This window comes from Equus asinus, chromosome 26 (genome assembly GCF_041296235.1).
Source record: "Equus asinus isolate D_3611 breed Donkey chromosome 26, EquAss-T2T_v2, whole genome shotgun sequence".
In the NCBI taxonomy this organism is placed as follows: Eukaryota; Metazoa; Chordata; class Mammalia; order Perissodactyla; family Equidae; genus Equus; species Equus asinus.
Genome location: NC_091815.1, coordinates 25,871,368 through 25,890,758, shown reverse-complemented (window position 1 = coordinate 25,890,758; position 19,391 = coordinate 25,871,368). Strand labels below are relative to the sequence as shown.

The following is a 19,391-nucleotide window of genomic DNA, read 5'->3' as shown; positions in this document are numbered from 1 at the left end:
CAAAGAAATGGAAAGATATTCCATGCACATGGATGGAAGAATAAACATGGTTGAAATGTCCATACTACCTAAAGTCATCTACAGATTCAAAGCAATCCCCCAATCAGAACAAATGACATTCTTCATGGAAACAGAACAAAGAATACTAAAATTCATATGGGGCAACAAAAGAGCCTGAATGGCTCAAACAATCCTGAGAAAAAAGAACAAAGCTGGAGGCATCACAATCCCTGACTTCAAAATATACAACAAAACTGTAGTAATCAAAACAGCATGGTACTGGTACAAAAACAGACATACAGATCAGTGGAATGGAATAGAAAGCCCAAAATAAAACCAAACATCTACAGTCAGCTAACCTTTGACAAAGGAGCTGAGAATATACAATGGAGAAAGGAAAGATCTTCAGTAAATAGTGCTGGGAAAACTGGACAGCAACATGCAAAATAATCAAGGTAGACCATTATCTTTCACTAGACACAAAACTGAACTCAAAATGGATTAAAGACTTGAAGGTAAGATGCTAAACCATAAAACTCAGAGAAGAATATGTAGCTAGTACACTCTTTGGTGTCGGTCTTAGAAGGATATTTACTCAGGCAGGAGAAACAGAAGAGAAAAATGAACGAGTGGGACTTCATCAGACTAAAGAGCTTCTTCAAGGCAAAGGAAACCATGAACAAAATGAAAAGATAACCCACCAACTGGGAAAAAATATTTGCAAATCGTATGTCTGACAAGGGGTTAATCTCCAAAATATATCAAGAACTCATACAACTCAACAACAAACAACAAATAACTAGATCAAAATACAAGCAGAGGATATGAACAGGCATTTTTCCAAAGAAGACGTATGGATGGCCAACAGGCACATGGAAAGATGTTCAATATCAATAATCATCAGGGAAATGCAAATCAAAGCTACAATGAGTTACACCTGTTAGAATGGCTATAATTACCACACTACCAAGACAAAAAAGCAAATGTTGGAGAGGATGTGGAGAAAAGGGAACCCTCGTACACTACTTGTGGGAATGCAAACTGGTGAAGCCACTAGGGAAAACAAGATAGAAATTTCTCAAAAAATTAAAAATAGAAATACCATACTACCCACCTATAACACTACTGTGTATTTATCCAAAGAACTTAAAATCAACAATTCAAAGAGGCTTATGCACCCCTGCGTTTATTGCAGCATTATATACAATAGCTAAGATGTGGAAGCAACCTAAGTGCCCATCGACTGACGAATTGATAAAAAAGGTGTGGTACATATATATATACACATATATGTATACATACACATATACACATGTATATATGTATACACAATGGAATACAACTCTGCCATAAAAAAGACAAAATGGTCCCATTTGCAACAACATGGATGGACCACGAGGGTATTATGTTAAGTGAAATAAGACAGACAGAAAAGGACAAACACCATATGATTTCACTCATATGTGGAAGATAAACAAATACATGGACAAAGAGAACAGATTAGTGGTTATCAGAGGGGAAGGGGGCTGGGCGTGGGCACAAGGGGTAAAGGGCACATATATAGGGTGACTTACAAATAATAATGTATAACTGAAATTTTACAATGTTATAAACTATTATGACATCAATAAAAAATACACAGCATTCAGTTTGAATTATAGCACACGTACCACCTAGGGATGCACATAGAATATCTAAGTCCATTCTATTTTGAAGGAGAGCTTTTACCATTAAGGACATCTTAGTATTCAATAAAGCTATTCCTGTTTGGCTATTGGGAAAGGACTGTTGAGTAAGTTTAGTCAGGGCTTCTACATGTGTTATGACATCTAATTATATGAAAGGAATGAATGTAGCTGGTAGGTGGTCACACCAGTGGAACACTGAATGAGTTCATCTGGCCTTAAGGAGAGGAAGACTGGCAGCAATTGTTAACTTAGGAAGAATCCTTCCCTTCATCTAAGGGAGCCCCAGGGAGCAGCGTCCTAGCCATCCCAGCAGCAGCCAAGGCCAAAGATTTGTTAGACGAGACCATTGAGTTTCAATGTGTGCCACTCAATAAATGCCTGGCCCTTGAGAACAGTCTGTTTCAAACTAGTCTTTTTTTTTTTTTTTTCTAAGAATGATAGTATTTTGACATGTCTCCAGCTGTATCCATCCCATGTTTTGGGTACATTTAGGTAAGTTTTGCTTGGAATGGTTTCTCTGTTCCAGCATAAAGGTGTTCATGACTTAAAGACCCATAACTAGGAGTAAGGCAAAGAAATCGACATGAGATTTGTGTGAAATCTCCCCTAGTTGTTGTTGTAGAATCCAATTTCTTTTGTTTAGTGGCAGATTCTTGGGATAACTGAATGGTTTGAGCAAGAGAAAAGGAATAACCTTGCTCTTTACTGTTAATAGTGTTGGCTATTAGCCAGATTTCAGGATCATAATTAGTAATATCAGATGAAATGTGAACATTGTAACTAGAAATCTCTATCATACTACGTTGTTATAGAGCTTTGCCATCTGTACCTTGAGGGCGAGGAACCCATCAGGTTAACCCTGATACACTAGCAAAGGGAAGCTGGCCACATATCCAGCAATTGGACTGATTAATATGTGAAGCAAAGAAATTAACCCATTGTCAGAAGACATCGCCATCAGAGGTCCATTCCGTGAATTGAATAAGCAACCAAAGTATCAGAAAAACCTTAAATGACATTCTGGTAGCTAATTAAAAGATCTTGTACTTAAGCTCTGATCTATTCTAGTCTAGAGGGGTAGAAAGAGAGTATTAAAATTATAGGAACAACAATTAAAAGACACCAAAAAGGCAACCTACAACACAAGGAAGGTGACTAGTATCACATAAAAGTATTAAAATTGCTAATATACTCAATAATATGATTAATATAGCAATTATAAATGAGTATACAGCTTAAGCATTATAAGGGTTTAAACTAAGGGATATAAGGTTGGGGATACAGGCCTGGTCTAGGATCTTGGGACAGCTATCTACAACAGATGTCACCTTCTTCTCATCCTGGTTGGTAGTACTTGTCTTAGTCAATAGAAACCTGGTGTCAGTTACAGGAGTTGAAATCTACTCAATAGGAGGGGCCTTTTTTAAAATGCTAAATTTGAATCCATGAGTTTCTATCATTTAATTTTGCCATGCATGGATTGGTTAAAAACCTGGAAAATTCTAATGGGATTTTCAAAGAGTCTTTAAAATTTGGTGTATTTTCCGATGAATAAAATCTCCAGCTTGTAGATTATGATCCTTAAGGTCTTTATCTCCCAAGGGATCTCTGTGAAAAGAATCTGCTGCCAGTTTTTCATTTCTTTCTAATGTCTTAATAAGATGTTGACAATAATTTAAGATAGCTCCTTTGAAAACAGTTGGTTCATACATTCCTTCATCAAATTGCATAGGGCAGCAGCCTGTTGTTATTTGAAAAGGAGACAGCCAATGTTTACCAAAGTGTGTAGATCTAAGATTGAGGAGCAGTAGTGGAAGAGCTTCTGGCCATGAGAGGTTAAATGCTCCTGAAAGTTGTGCCAATTGAGTTTTGGTTGTGCTGTCAGTTCTTTCTACCTGTCCTGAGGATTGGGGATGATAACTGCAGTGAAAGTGCTGCCTTATATGCCAAATATCACAAATAGATTGAATTATTTGCCCAGTGAAATGAGTTCCCAGTCACTGTGTAGATTAATAGGAATTTCCCAGCGGGAATTATTTTTTCAAGTAACAACTTACCTACTGGTAAGCTGTTGCTCTTTTGAAAGAGAAAGCCTCAACTCAATATGAAAATGTACAAATCATTACTAAGATATATTTATATCCTTGAGATGGTGAAAAATTTGAACAATTAACAGATTTGAACAAAGTCCAATTGCCATACCTCAAATGGTCCCTTAGAAAGGGGAGAGTGGTTTCCTGTGGTTACATTTAGGACATACAGGACAAGAAGCATAGATTTTATGAGCCATTGTGGGAGAAAGTTTCCAAAAATATTGCTTTCTCCACAAAATCATCTTTCCAGATGCCCAATGGGTTAATTTATGTATATGTTGGACTGGGGAAATTGTGTTCCAATAAGCAATATAGGTTTTTTGTAGGGCCTAAACCACATTTGCACAGTGGGGTAAAAAATTCCCCCTTTTGTTGTCATATTTGTTTCTCTTTCTGTGGTGATTTCTTGAACCTGCAGAATGAAATCTTTCACTGGCTGAGCAGGGTGAACAGAGAGCAGTGGGCATTCTCAAGGCTGAACATGACAAATTTTTAAAGCTGCCTACTTAGAAGCCACATCAGCAAGTTGATTTCCCTTAGCTACCAAAGTGTCAGATTTGGAATGCCCCAGTATTTTAATAATTGCCAATGTTTTCATAGTGGTATACCATTTAATAATTCTGCCAACTGTTTTCTATCTTTTGTAGGTTGTCCTGAAGAGGTTAAACCTTCACAATGTTCCATAACATTCCGAAGTCATGTGCCACTCCAAAAGCATAATGGCTGAGGTATACATATCTGCGAACTGGTCTTCAGCCAACTGACAACCTCAAGTTAAAGTAATTCATTGTGGTTGTTGTGCTGATTTTATTTCTGGTAAATAAGTACTCTCAATTGTGCCCACTGAAGAAATTTCTGCATATCCAGCTTGGTAATGTCCTTCCTCATCCTTTAAGTAAGACCTGTCTTTAAACCAACTTAAATCAGCATTCTCAGTAGGAATTTCTTGTGAGTCATTGCTAAGAGCAAGAAGGTAATCTGTTATTAAAATACAGTCGTGGTCAATTTCCTCTTGTGGTTATGGGAGCAAAGTTGGACGGCTGAGATTTTTACACTGGGATAAGGTAATATGAGGTTCACAAAGCAACAGAACTTCGTAAGAGGCCAACTGGCTTACAGAGTAATGCTGAGTGTGATGAGAATTTAAGAGATTCAACTGAGAGTGGAAGATAAGTAGAGAAAGGAGACTCCATCACCATTTCTTCAGTGCCCTTGCATAAAAGAGTTATTGCTGAAATAGCCCTCGTAAAACATAGAAGTCCTTTTGCTACTGAATCTAAGTGCTGACTATATTATCCTATAGGTTGACGTTGATCACCATGGTTTAAGTTAAAACACTTAAAGCATTTCCTTTATCTTTCTGCACAATGAAGAAAAGTGGCAAGGTGTAATTAGGGTGTCCTAAAGCTGATGCATGATCCAAGATGAACTTTAAGGTATGTACTACTTTCTCTCTTTCTGGAATCCATTCAATCAGGCCAGGCTGGTTGGGCTTAAGTAAGGCATCTGAAAGTTGTGCAGTAAGTGAAAAGTTAGGCACCCAGTTCCTGCATTATGCAGTTAGACCTAGAAATCCCCTCAAGTGTTTTTTGTTTTAGGGAGAGAAAAATCCAAAATTCCTCTAATCCTTCCATAATCAATCAAGAGTCCATATTTAGAGATTATGTGCCCTAGATATTTCACAATAGGCAAACACAATTGGGGTTTACCTTTGGACAGTTTATGTCCCTTAGATACCAGTTGCTGTAGTAGATGTGTTGTGCCCTTTTGAGAGTCTAATTCAGGCTTTTAGCATAAGAGGAAGTTACCTACATATTGAATTATAGTAGGATCACTAGGAAAATCTACATTAGCTAAATCGCCTTGAGTGTTTGAGAAAAGTAAGGAGAGCTTTCAGTATAGCCCTGTGGCCTAACTGTTCCAGTGTACAGGCAATCTTCTCAAGTAAAGCCAGAGACATTGACTGTCTTTTTCTAATAGAATACTAAAAGAGGTGCTGTATAAATCAATTACTGAAAAACAGCAGCTGTTATTTGGAATGGCTGAGAGCAGAGTGTATGGATTTGAAGCCGCAGAATGTGGAGGAGTCACAACATTATTTATATCTCTCAGATATTGAACAGATCTCCAGCGTTTTCCATTTGGTTTTTCTACTGGTAAAATTGGTGTGTTACAAGGACTGGTACAAGGAACTGTAAATCACTTTTCAAGAAATTTCTGAATAATAGGTCTTATTCAATTTAATGCCTCTGGTTTAAGTAGATAGTGCTAAAATATTAGGTAGAGGCTTAGAGCGGTCAACAGTCACTTTATAGGAGTGACCAACTTAATCTTTCCAATATTTGAAGACAATGATGACCACAGTTCTTTAGGCACTTGTAATAACAGGTCGTCAAGTTTTTTTGGGTCAATTTGAGTCAATGACTTTATAACCATCAATTTTTCAGTAAATGAATTTTGGTCAGCATCCAAAGTTTCTAAATCTTGAAGCATTTCACCCTTTTGTGAAAAGGCAATATAAGCATTGTATGCTACTAGGAGTCCTGTCCAATCACGTGAATTGGAGCACACTTTACCAGGAGAAGCACGTTTCCCTGTGATGGTCCTAGTTGAAAGCTTATCAGCTCCAATTTAAAGACTTGCGTTGGTAAACTAGAAACTGCTATGATTTGAATTGCTTGTGTACTGTGAGGGGGAGGGCAACAAACAAGGGCAGGGTTAAGGACAGATAACGTAACCCTGGTATCTACAAGGTCCTTTGAAGTTACCCCTCCAATAGTTATTTCATCCTTGGTTAAGGTATTAGTGAGGAGGTGGAGAAACGTCTTCTCATAATCCTGAGAGCATCTCTATTCCTTTAAAAATTCTCCATGTTCTAAATTCTGTTTAAGTTTGTGGCAATCATGTTTGAAATGACCAGGCTTTTTGCAATATAAGCAATCGTCGTCAGTTTGCTTCTAGTCAGGGTTTGAAAAGATGTCTTAACTGGGCCACTAAATTGTTGCCATTGTAGATTCATAACCTTAGTGGCTCTTTTTCTTTCTTTAGTACAGTTTTAGAGGCTTTATCTGCAATAGTGACAAGTTCACTAGAGGATAAAGTGGCCCAGCGCAATTCATGCCTGTTGATTAACCTTGCTGATTCCTCATCTAATCCTTCCAAAAAGATGGAATCTAAAATTGGATCATTTTGATGATGCAGAAAACTCTCAGGACCCATCCTGGAGTATTATTTGAACATTCTTTCATATCTTTCAAAGTAATCAAAAATAGTGTCTCCAGGCTTCTGCTTACATTGGTAGACCATGATCCTGTCTATTTTCTCAGGAAAAAATCTGGGGAATAGCTTGATACAAGTCAAGAACAATTTCCTTGCACTCTGAAGGTCAGCAATCTCATGTTTATGAAAATCTTCCATGGGTGCTTTCCAATTTGCCTCCTTTACCCAATCCTTAGCTTTAATTCTGGATACTGGCAACTGCACAAGCTGATATAAATCTGAGTATCCTGGTTCATATGTTGTAACAGTTAGGTGAAGTGATTGAATAAACCCTAGAGGGTCTTTTAACGTGTCTGAGAAGTCCTTATTTAAATTCTTAAGTTCAGTTATAATCCAGGGAGTAAACACAAATGCAGTCTCAACTCATCTAGTAGGTTTCTCTTTAAAGGGAGCCACAATGACCTTAGGACTCTCAGTATTTGTTTCTTGAGATTGACTTTCAATTTTAGTTCCCCAGGATTTAGTTTTTGTTTCCCCTAGTAGTAGAGGAGGAGAAGGAGGCAAAGTAGACAAGCTAGGGCACAGAAGTTCAGACAGGAGAGGATATAAATGTGCCAAAGAAGGAGGCAGAGGAGGAGGTGCTGAAGGAGAAGAGAGGGGTTGGGGGAGATGGTGAGCTCTGAGGGGCTGAAAGTGGTCCTGTGGCCATGGAGGAGGGGAAAGGTGATGCAGCCTCCGAATTTTTCTCTTTCTCTAATTTAGCCACAGTCTCTACCAATTTTCAGTTAGTTTCCTGTAAAGGTGTCATTTTGTCATTACCACAATTTGAAGCTTCTAAATTCCTATTGTAATATGCTTCCTACTCTATTTGTTTAATTTTATGGCCAATTTTTTCCAATTGTGTGCACAAGTAAACTAATTTTGATAGGTTGAATGTTCCCTATTTTGGCCAGTGAACACTCAACTCATCTTTAGTTAAACCTTCCCCTTGTGTTAAGTACTTACAAGTATTGGCTCCATACGTATTGTACATAAAGTCCGAACAATTTCTAGGGACAGTGTAGTGGGTCAGAAGTTTGCTGCTTGTGAGTGCCATGTCCTAGAAGGCCATGAACACTCTCTTACGTTTCTCAGTTTCTCTCCCCAGTAATCCAAAATTACTATGGGGACTCAGAGTGGTGGATGACCAATCCTTATGTATGTGTCCCTGAACAAGACTTTAATTATTTAAAGTAAAGGATCATGATGGAATTCCCTATGGGAAGACTACACATCATGAGGATCAGCATGAGACACTTCCACTAGGTTCTCAGTCACCTGAGAATGCCTTATGACTAGCAGGATTTGGTGCCCCTTCTCTTCAGAGTTGAATGAGTTCAGTCTCTCATTTTACTATCAAAGAGTTTCTTCAGACTTCAGAAGCACAATTCTTTTCCAAATAAAGCCAAATTAAAAGTACAGCCAAAATCCAGTTCACGCCAAAAAGGTGTTAGAGACAAAGGGATACCAAAGTGTGTCCAGTAGACAGCCCCAGGGGTGGGGAGGATGTGGTGGGAGGGAGATAACAGGTGTCAGGCTGTTCTGGTCAGAGCTGAGCCACAGAACGAGTTACAGAAGAAGAACCAGCCCAAAGTCCTGCTCTGAGTATTTCTAAGCTCATGTCTCCTAAGTTCTGGATGTGCTGGAAACATGTGGACCCTTCCCCAGATAGCTCCACACAGGCACAACATCTATCAACTTGAAAGGTCTAGCAAATGCCTGGAAACCCATCCTTGACAAGAGCTTTCAGGGTTGTCAGCTTGCAGATTAAGATCCATAGCATTAAAGGAAGAGTGTCTCAGCGACTCTGCCTGAGTTTTTGCTTCCCTTTCTCCTCAATTCTCTGATTTCTCATTCTTTTCTGGATACCAGAAATATGACTCCACACAGGTGTATTGTCTATACTTGAAAGGTTTAGGAAATGCCTGAAATATCATCCCTGAAATTTCTTTTCCAAGGTTATCAGCTTGCAGGTTAAGAACAAATGATATAAGGGAAAGACTCTTTGTCTTCATTTCTCCCCAAACCCGTGGTTTATAACCTGTTGGGTGAGGTTCCTTATACCTCTGAGAATCTGATGGAAGCCATAGATTGCCAACTCAAGTGCATCAGTCACATTCACAGTTTTATGTACAATTTGGGGATATTTCAGAACTCTTAATGTACATGGCTCTCAGGCTGAGATAAGAAGACAGCCCAGAGGCAGAAAAACATATACCATGCCAGAGACACATCCTACACACACTTCCCACCACACACACACAGAAGCAAACACAAAGCACTAACTAAACTTATAAGATCCTAAATATGGGTCAGGTGCTGTTCTAGGAATATTTACAAATATTAACTTCTTTAAGCTCACAATAGCCCTATGAGATAGGTACCATTCTCCCCATATTAGAAATGGAGGACGTTCAAAATATTGTCAGAAATACACACACATCTACGTGCAGAGGTAGACACATGCACACACGCATACACACATCCAACATGAAGTGGGTTCTTATGCTTTATGGGGACTTTGAACCCTTTGGAAATCTAACAGAAGCTACAAACTCTCTCCTGCAAAAATGGGCATAGCACATCCACTCAAACATTTGGACCTGGTTTTAGAAGGCTAGGGAATCTCCTAAAAGTTTGACCTGAATTTCATGTTACAGGCCAATCCCATGCAAATCTGTTGCAATGGACATACTTTGGGATGTGACAGGAAGTGAATGTGTACCCCAAGAAGCACAAGGTCTGATAGCTACTGTTTATCCCTCATGCTGCAGTGCCACCCTTTGACAGAACTGGCTAAGATCCACCCTTGCAGTGCAACCATCCAAAACCCAGCCTTGCCTTTCCCACCAGCTGGCACCACCATCCTTCCTTGAGGGAGGTCCTTTCCATTCAAGGGCATTGCTCACTAAGATACCTCTGGCCAGCCAGGGACAATAAAATGGTGGCTTTGGGACCCAACCAAGACACTAAACTCCTAGCCCATACAGCACCTTCCACCTTCGGACGTCTTGTTGCCTTTGGACAGTTACAGGGAAATCTGCCAGGGTAGATTCCTGGAATATCCTCCACCACCAACAACAGGAAAACCCAACAACCAATAGAGCAGCCTGCCTTTTAAGAGGGACAGCAGGAAAGAAGGCAGGCACAGCAAGGACAATGACATTCCTGGCCATCGTGTTCCTCATTGTCCTCATTGGCCTCTTGCTACAGTGGGGCCATCCCACCTCACGGGGTTGCCTCCTTCCTGGACCGCAGCCTCTTCCCTTCCTGGGGAACATGTTTCATCTAGATCACAACAGCTTTCTCAAGTGCTTCCAGGTGGTGAGATGGGGAGGACAGCAGATGGAGAGCAGGAGGAAGGTGGATGGGAAACTGCTCACAGGCAGCAAGGCAGTTAGGGGTCAAAATCTGAGTGGGATATCACAGATCAGCTTGGGAATTGTCTTCTTCCAGACATGACCTGGCCCAACATGCCCAGTAGAGAAGCTTCTGGAATTCCTGTGAGAAGGAACAGAGGGAAGGTACACTGGAGGGAGAAATTCTGATAGACTTGAAGCTTTGAGTTGTGGCCCTGCAGGGATTGGGAGGGAGAAGTAGTAGAGATAAGATGTGGAGAGTCTCTGTAATTCTTAAAATTCAAAGCTGGGAGGCTGACCCAGTGGCCGAGTAGTTAAATTCGTGCACTCCACTTCAGCAGCACAGGGTTTCACCAGTTCAGATCTTGAGCTTGGACCTAGCCCCCCAAATGTCGCTTCAGATGAAATCAGGGAGGAGGCCATTGCACTGGCAGAGCCAGGGCCCTGGATCACTAAAGTTGTTGATGGAACTCAAGATCAGAGACTTATTTCTTGGGTTTTCCTTTCTACCGGATGATGAGGAACATGGGGCTAGTGGTTCTCTGGATGGGGTCAAAGAGTGGAGAATGGAGAAAGAGATACTTCAGAGCATGTCAAGACACTCCCCAGCTCCCCACTGCCAGTGGGATAAATCCAAACTGCCCCAATTTTCAAGGCCCTCCAGCTAAGCTCTTCGCCCTTATCTCCTTCTGTGATCCACACCCCGGGCTGCCTGGGGTCTTCCAGTTTCTCAACGCACCATGCTGCTTCCACCTCCTGGCTCTACCCTTGCTGTTCCTTCTGCGTGAAACACTTTCCAGTGGCTAGTTGATGCTCAGTCACGATGTCTTAGCTTACAAGCCAGTTCTTCAGGTAAGCTTTTCGTCACCAACCTACCAAGGGTCGTCAGTAATCCATATTTTGTGCTCCCAAAGCCCCCTTTAGAGCACTTATCACAATTATGGTTACTTATAGCAATAATAATTGCCCTTATGGGCACTTACTTTCTGTCAAGCCATTCTAAGCACGTTGCAAGCACTAATTCATGTAGTTAGTTATTATTTTGTAACCATATGATGAAAGCCCATCTCCCTGGCTAGAATGTAAATTTCTTGTGGAAGGAACTGTGTCTCTGTGTGACTTGCCCAATCTATAATCTTTGGCTCCCAACACAGCATTGAGCTCAGAGCAACACTCAACAGATATTTCATACCTGAAGATGTGGAGATATTAAAATACTTGCACAGGGCTCAACTTACCAAGATGTGCCTTTGGGATGTGATCTCATTTCTCAAGCCCCCTCTAGGGGTGTGGTGATACTGTAGTGGGTTAATGCAGGTAAAGCAACTGGTATATACTCACTGCTCAATAAACAAAGGCCTTTCCTTGATTGTCTCAAGGAAGGGATGGCACCAGCACTCTGGTGTCTGGGAAAAGGATTGTGGGTCCAGTCTACCTGTGGAGAAGGGGATAAAAGTTTCATTCCCCCCCAGTGGCCCATTGGCATCCAGAGAGTGGTCAGAGTTGAATGTGTCTGGTTTTTCAAAGTAATGTGGGTCATGGAGAGCAGAGTTCAGGATTGGATATACTTCAGTGCCCTGAGAGAGGGTCACAAGTTCAAAGATATTGTCATTCTCTTCCCAACTTCAGCCCTAAAAAGAAACAAGAAAGCTCTAGTGATAAAACCAACAGGAGGTTAAATTTGGAGGTTAAGTGAACCCAAGACGCCCACCCTGGAGTGATGCAGGAGCCTGGCTGGCCTCACCTTGGGCATGACTTACACTCGGAAGTGAGTGTCTTTGGTGACCATGTGGGGCACGCTAATGGGGACGAGGTCTGAGAATCTCTGAATCTTGTGGATGACTGCATCAGTGTAGGGCATTTTGGCTGGGTAATTGAAGGCTGGAGGACGATGGGAGCCAATCACCTGATCGATCTCATTATGGACTCTCTCTGTACAGAAGAGTGGGACCAGTGAACTGCATTTCAAAGAGGCATTCAGCAGGGACACTGCTCTATGGGTCAATGAGCCAGGAAATATCTATAAATAAGGTTCAATTATTGACACCCCTCAGAGCAACCAGCTTGGGATGGAGACAAGAGGGAGGAAGCTACAAGAATTCTCAGGCATTAAAATCAAATGAATGGTATTGATTCCTTCCCATTATTCACAAGTAAATACAGATGCACACACACCTATATGGGCCATATTTTTGCAGAGAATTTCAGATTAATAACTCTAGGCTATGAATCTATCAAAATTCTCTAAGATGAGTAGAAAAATGAACTGCTATTTCTTCTGTATGTATGATAGATGAGGGACTGTGTCATGTTCTCAGGAATATAACAGTGAAATAGCTCAGTAGATTAACTCAGGAGTAACAGGACAAATAAATGAATACAGCAATCAATCAATCAACCAGTGGATCAATTCATGAACGGAAAGATTGATGAATATAAGAACATTAGTGAATTATGTATGTATTTACTTATGAATCAATAGAAGAATCACTGAATCATTAATTAATAAGTGGTTCATAAACCAGTAAACCACATGAATGGATGAATGGCCAGATTTAAGAAGGAATAAAAGAATGAATAAATTAGTGAGGGAATGAGTAAATAAAGGAATAAACGGATGGATGAATTGAATGACAGATGAGTAAGTCAAGGATGAATAAATGAGTGAACTATTAAATGGATAAATGAAGGAATAGATGAATGAATAATGAGTGAAAAGACTGACTGATTAAAGGATTAAGGAATGAGACCTAGCTCATAGAAGTACAGATGGATGCATGAATGAGCCAACGAATCAATGACCAATAGTTCATTCAACTTATCACCATTTCAGAAGATCAAGAGATGAATCAGTTAATCCACATAAAGAATGGAAGTTTATGTTTTTGGATAAATCATAGGTAAAAGAATCTGAGGATACAGGTTAATTAATGAATTAAAGGAAAGACAGACGAATGGATGGATGGATGGATGAGTTAGTCTTTAAAAGATCAGAGAAAACACTGGGAGGACAGATGGACAGATTCTTCATTCATCCATCCACCAATAGGGATGGCCTAGTTGGAGGATCCTTCAAAACCTGCAGTGATCCAGGTATTAGAGGGGAACGTGCCCTTTCCCATTCATCTAGGACACCTAGCCTCACTTCTGCACTCCAAAAGGGGTCAAAAGATATCCCTTGATTGTCTGTCCCCAGGCTGCCCACATGTGATGTGGGGGTATTTGAGCAAGAGCATAGCAGAATCTGGTGCTGGTGGTCTCAGTGCCAACAAAGAAGAGCGAGAGCACAGTGATGATGAGGTACTGCTGGTGGAACTCGCTGTTGGGGTCAGACTTCTCCTGGGTCCAGAGGGGTAGGGCTTGTGTTAGAGAAGGCTAGAGGCTCTGGGCACACATGTCTTTCAGGGTGTCCTCCACCTGTTTCTGGATCTCCCATACCATCTGGCTCATTTTATGTTTCTCTACCCTCTGTATGTCCAAGCATATATCTCTATTTGTGTCCTTCTCTGTCTCTCTTCATTCTACCTGGCAGTTTCAATCTCCCCCTCTCTTTGGTCTGTTTGTCTATCTTCCTCTCCTGCCTCTTTCTGCCTCTGTGGGTCTTCTCACCTGTTTCTGTGTTTTTGTCCCTTGTCCTGTGTTTCCAGTATCTTTCTCTCTTCTCCCTACCTTTTCTTCCTTTCATCTCCCACTCTGTTCCCTCCTGCCACTCCTCTCCCTTTTCCTAACCTCCCCTCAACATCTTCTGTTCTTCCTTCCCCCACGTCCCCATTCTCTACACCTTTCCCCTCCTTTCTTCTCATCCTTTATCTTTTCTTTCCACACCTCTCCTCCAGCTGCCCTCTCCCAAACCCCACTTTGTCCTTGAGGAGCAGGTAGGTATCGATGAAGTCCCAGGGGTTGTTGGATCCCAAGGTTTCACTGTGCTCCTTCACAGTGAGACCAATGAAGGCATTGACTTCCTATGGGTTTTTGTAGACTTGTCTGTGTGTGCCAGGAAAGTGCTTCAGGAAGTCGGAGAAGAGCTCAAACACCTGAAGCAGGTGGGAGAGAAGGGGCTGTGAGGTCCTCATGGGGCTGAGAGAGCTGGTCACAGGGAGCGGCAGCCCTTCTTGGCCCTAATACCTCAGAGGGGATCCTCTGTCTCCCTCTCTCTCTCTGTATCTGAGTCCCTCTCTCACTGATTCTATGCCTCCTTTGATCTGTTATTCCCATTTTTTTTTAACAATGGCACCTGAGCTAACATCTCTTGCCAACCTTTCTTTCCTCCTTCTCCTTCTCCTGCTCCTGCTCTTCTCCTTCTCCCCAAACTCCCCCAGTACATAGCTGTATATTCTAGTTGCAAGTCCTTCCAGTTGTGCTATGTGGGACACTGCCTCAGCATGGCCCAATAAGTGGTTCTAGGTCTGTGCCCAGGATCCAAACTGGTGAAACCCTGGGCCACTGAAGCGGAGCTTGTGAACTTAACTACTCAGCCATGGGGCTGGCCCCTATTCTCATATTTTTCTTTTTCTGCATCTTCATCTCTCATCCTCATGTCTTTTCATTGATCTCTGCCCCGCATTCCCATCTCTCCTTTCCATCTCCCCTTATTTCTATGTGTCTTTCCTTCTTATCATCTCTCTGGGCTTCTCTTGCCTACCTCAGCCAGTTTATCTGTTTTGCTCCAGCCTCTCTCTGACTCTTTCCAGCTCTTGCATCTCCCTTGCTATGTCAGGCATTGATAACATGATGTTTACACAAGATGAACCTACTGACAACTTAGGACTAGTTATTTATTTTGGATCATATTTGTATTGTGTTGTCTGATGATACATATAACACCTAACTTGTTCCAGATAATTTCAAAAAATGCAGAAATGTTATTAACGTAAAATTCCTTCTTTTTTTTTTTTTTGAGGAAGATTAGCCCTGAGCTAACTACTGCCAATCCTCCTCTTTTTGCTGAGGAAGACTGGCCCTGAGCTAACATCCATGCCCATCTTCCTCTACTTTATACAGGGGATGCCTACCACAGCATGGCTTTTTGCCAAGTGGTGCCATGTCCACACCCGGGGTCCGAACTGGCAAACCCTAGGCCACTGAGAAGCAGAACATGCAAACTTAACCACTGTGCCACCAGGCCAGCCCTGTAAAATTCCTTCTTAATCCTTCCTTCTATAGATAACCACTTGTTAACCTTTTGGTGGATCTCCTTCAAGACTTTTCTCTCTACAGTTCTCTATGGGAAGAGAAAATTGAAACCACCTGTTGGGCTTGTTGGAAATACTCATTCTGGGCCCCATTATAGATTCATAATAGTCCTACCTGTGAGTCTGACATACACCTGGTGAAGAATAATAGCCAGGCATATTGTTTTTCAGTTTAATCTTTGTAACTTAATATACAATAGGGGTATTTCCAGATTAGTTGAGAAAGATAAACTATTATTTTCTTTTAAAAGAGGAGGATATTCCTTTATAATCTGGGAGAAATTTTTAAAAAACAAAAAGGAGGAGGAGTAATGGAAAAAATGAATAAATGAACTTACCTATTTTCATGTGTCTTTGAATTTCTTCAACTGAGGGGCTCTGTCAAAGACACAGGCAAAGATTCAGGGGAAGCAGGAACAGAAGAGTAGAGAGCCTGAAAGTCTGACTCATTCTCTCTCTCTCTCTCTCTCTCTCTCTCTCTCTCTCTCTCTCACACACACACACACACACACACACACACACACACTGAGAAACACACTCTTTTCAACTGTCTCTCACCGGATCTCTTCATCTTTGCCCTTCTTTGTCTTGCTTTCTCTGTCTTCTCTCTTTTCCTCCCCTCTTCACTCTTCTCTCTTCCAAGCTCTCATTCCTCAGTCTCTCTCTCTCTATTTCTGCCTTCCTCATTACTCCCCATTCTTCCTCTTAGTCTCTTAGTCCCATTCTCACTATCTCCCCCTCCCTCCAGGTCTGTGTCCCTGTCTCTCTCTATAGTCTTTGCCCTTCTTCCACCCTAAGCTTCACTTCTAGCCCCTAAAGCAGATCACCCCTTTTCCCTGCCCTGGAGGCCTCCTTGTCCCCACTGTCCCTTAGCTTCTCTCTGCCCTGGCTGGAGAAGGAGTTGATGAGAGTAACACATTGGTAGGACAAGTCCAGGAGCCACAGGAACTGAGGATCTCTGTAGGAGAAGCATTTTCCAGAGACAATGGAGCAGATGATATTGGTGGTGATGGCATGGAAGAAGAAGATGGGGTCCTGGAGGGCTCCTGGGGGAGGGGGTTCAGGTCACTGGATGCAGACTCAAAGGCCTGGGGAGTATTTGGCTGCTGCAACAACTCTGTGTGACTATCCTCCTTCATTCGGTAATGATGAAGAAAACTGGACCAGGAAGAGCTAATACTCAATAGCCCATATTAGGCCAGTCCCTATTGTAAGCACTTCACATATTGTTTTATTTAATTCTCACTGTGACCCTGTGAAGAACGTACAGTTCTGTTATTATCCCCATTTCATAGACAAGCAACACCGTGGTTATGTCATTTGATCAGAGTTACCCAGCTACTCATCACTGGGGCCAGGACTCAGACCCAGGCCACTCAGCTTCAGGGCTATGTGGTCGGTCCCTGCTCAGGCCCCAGCTCTGACTCTGGAGTAGGTTGAATTCAGTCCCAGGGGCTGGGGCAGTGCAGAGCAGGTTTTCAATTAAGCACAGGTACAAATTAAAGAGCTCTGTTCTCCCTGTCCCTTGTCTGTCACTCCCCTTCATCTCTTCTCTCCACTTCTCATACTCTGGTCTTCAAGAATTTTTCAGCACTTGTTAGTTGATTTCAGTGTAGCCCAGCTTGGCCTCAGTGGAGGGAGGGTGGCTCTGAGCCCAGGGACATCAGGTCAGTAGGTGCAGCCTCTCTCTCTGGGTCTCACCCATCCGTCATCCCTTGTTCCCCTGCAGACCCTTTCCCCATTTCCTGAGCCTGTCTGTCTGTCTCTCTAATTTTCTCTGCCTCTGTTTCTCTTTTGCTTTGTGTTTTTCTGCCTCTCCTAGTCTCTTCCATTCTCTCTCTTGTCTCCGAATGTGTCTCTTGGTCTTGGTCCCTCCATCTCTGTCTCTGTCTCCTTCTCTGTCTCTCTGTGTCACTCTGTTTCTTCCTGTCTTTCTTCACGGCCCTCTGTCCCTATTCTTCTGTTGCTCCCTATGTCTCTGCCTCCACCTCTCCCTCCCAGTCTCCACATTTATGTCTTGCAAATTCTTAGAAAGGACCCTGTCACCTTTGTGTCTCATAAACCCCTGTTTATGGAGAATCCCAAAACAACCAGAAGTGCTTCCTTGCAGGCCCATCCAGCTACCTGAGAGCAGCAGACCCCACTGCCTTCTTTGCTCACTTCCAACTCATCAGCAGTTCACTCACAGAAAGGAAAACTCAAGTTCATTGTTTTCCAAATGTCTATACTTTTCCCTTTTCTCTTTTTGTTTTCTTTTACGTAAGTTCTGGTTTTTCCTTTGATAGATAAAATTAATACATGCATTGGTTTCCCTGAACACAAGTAAATAGCATGCTAATATCTTAGTCTATGACTTGGGTTCTTCTCAACACTACAGAGCCCTCGTCTCTTCTGGCTTCCTCTGTCCGTCTCCTGTTCATCTCTGTCCCTCTCCATGCTCCTTTCTCTGTCCCTTCCCTCAGTCTGATGATCTCTTGGGCTCTTTATTTCTCTATTTTTGCCTCTCTCTGCCCACACCTATCCCTCTTGTTTCTGTTTCTCTGTACCCTACGTCTGTCTCTGATTCACTGACCTTCTTTCCTACTTGTTTCTTGGGGCTCACCCTTGGTATTCCACAGCTCCTCCATCAGACACTAAGGCGCCTCACCCTTGGTATTCTACAGCTTCTCCCTAGACACTGAGGCTCCACACTCTGCTTTCCCATCCATAAATCACTCATGTTTGGCCAGAGAGAATTGGTGAAGGGTCTTCCAATGTTCCCCATTGGCAAAGAACATCCAGGGAGTGTACAAGTTGGAAGGAGACTCTGAGTCCCTTTCCATTCCTTACCCTCCCTTCCCAGACTCACCTCCTCAATTCCAACCCTTCATCCCACCCCTACCAGGAGCTGTTGGGTCCTTACCATATCACTGGAAGACTCACTTAATGACAGCGATTTTCCCATGGGGAGAGAAGGCCTCAGCTTGGTCTACCTTGGCCTCTCGGATGGCCTCTGTCCCACACAGCATGACCACAGGCATTGGCCCAGGTTCACTGTGAAGACATCCCTCTATTTCTCCTGGAGCTGCCAAACATACCCACCCCCAGGGTTGCTGTTAGTCAGGCTGCACCTCTGTGGCCATCCCAGTTGTTAAACCACTAAAATACTTTTATTAGATGGATAATTAGCTACTTCCCCCAAGACCCTTCACTCCAGGACACAGCAACTAAAGGATTAACCCATCAGCTAGCCAGGGTCCACCTGATTGGTGCCCTAAGCAGTAGAGATGGTTAAATATTTCTAATAACACCCTTGCACATAGCTTTGAGTCTAGCCCGATCTCCCCGGCATTGCAACTAAAGAATCATCCTTCTTGCAACCCAACTTCAACCTGCTGTCTGTCTCCTGACGATTTCCCCAGAGAACTACCCTGAATCTCCCACTTGGTACACATGAAAGAAGAGTGACGGCTCTCTGGGGGTGATCACAAATTTGAAAAATCATAACATCAGTACAGCCACTTCGGAAACTCTTAGTCTGTACTTACTGATGCTGAACACATTTGTACTCTGTGACTCAGCAACTTCACTCTCAACAAAATGCCCAACAAAAATGTGCATGTGGATTCACCAAAAAATGAACAAGGATATTCATAGAAGCCTTGTAAATGAAATGTTCAGCACCATCGATACAGAATGAAATATACTGAAGTATTCGCTCTGTGGAATGCTATGCAGCAATGAAAAAGGACAAACAACTGCTATACTTAACAACATGAATTAAGCTCACAGACATAATGTTGAGTGAAAGCAATGAGACAC

The 19,391-nt window shown here is 42.2% G+C and overlaps 1 pseudogene; it reads right to left on the bottom strand.

The window, feature by feature from the left end:
* The window catches only part of LOC106843261 (cytochrome P450 2B4-like), a 45,206-nt pseudogene extending 26,596 nt beyond the window's left edge, over positions 1-18,610 (bottom strand).
* Positions 18,611-19,391: the final 781 nt, after the last annotated feature.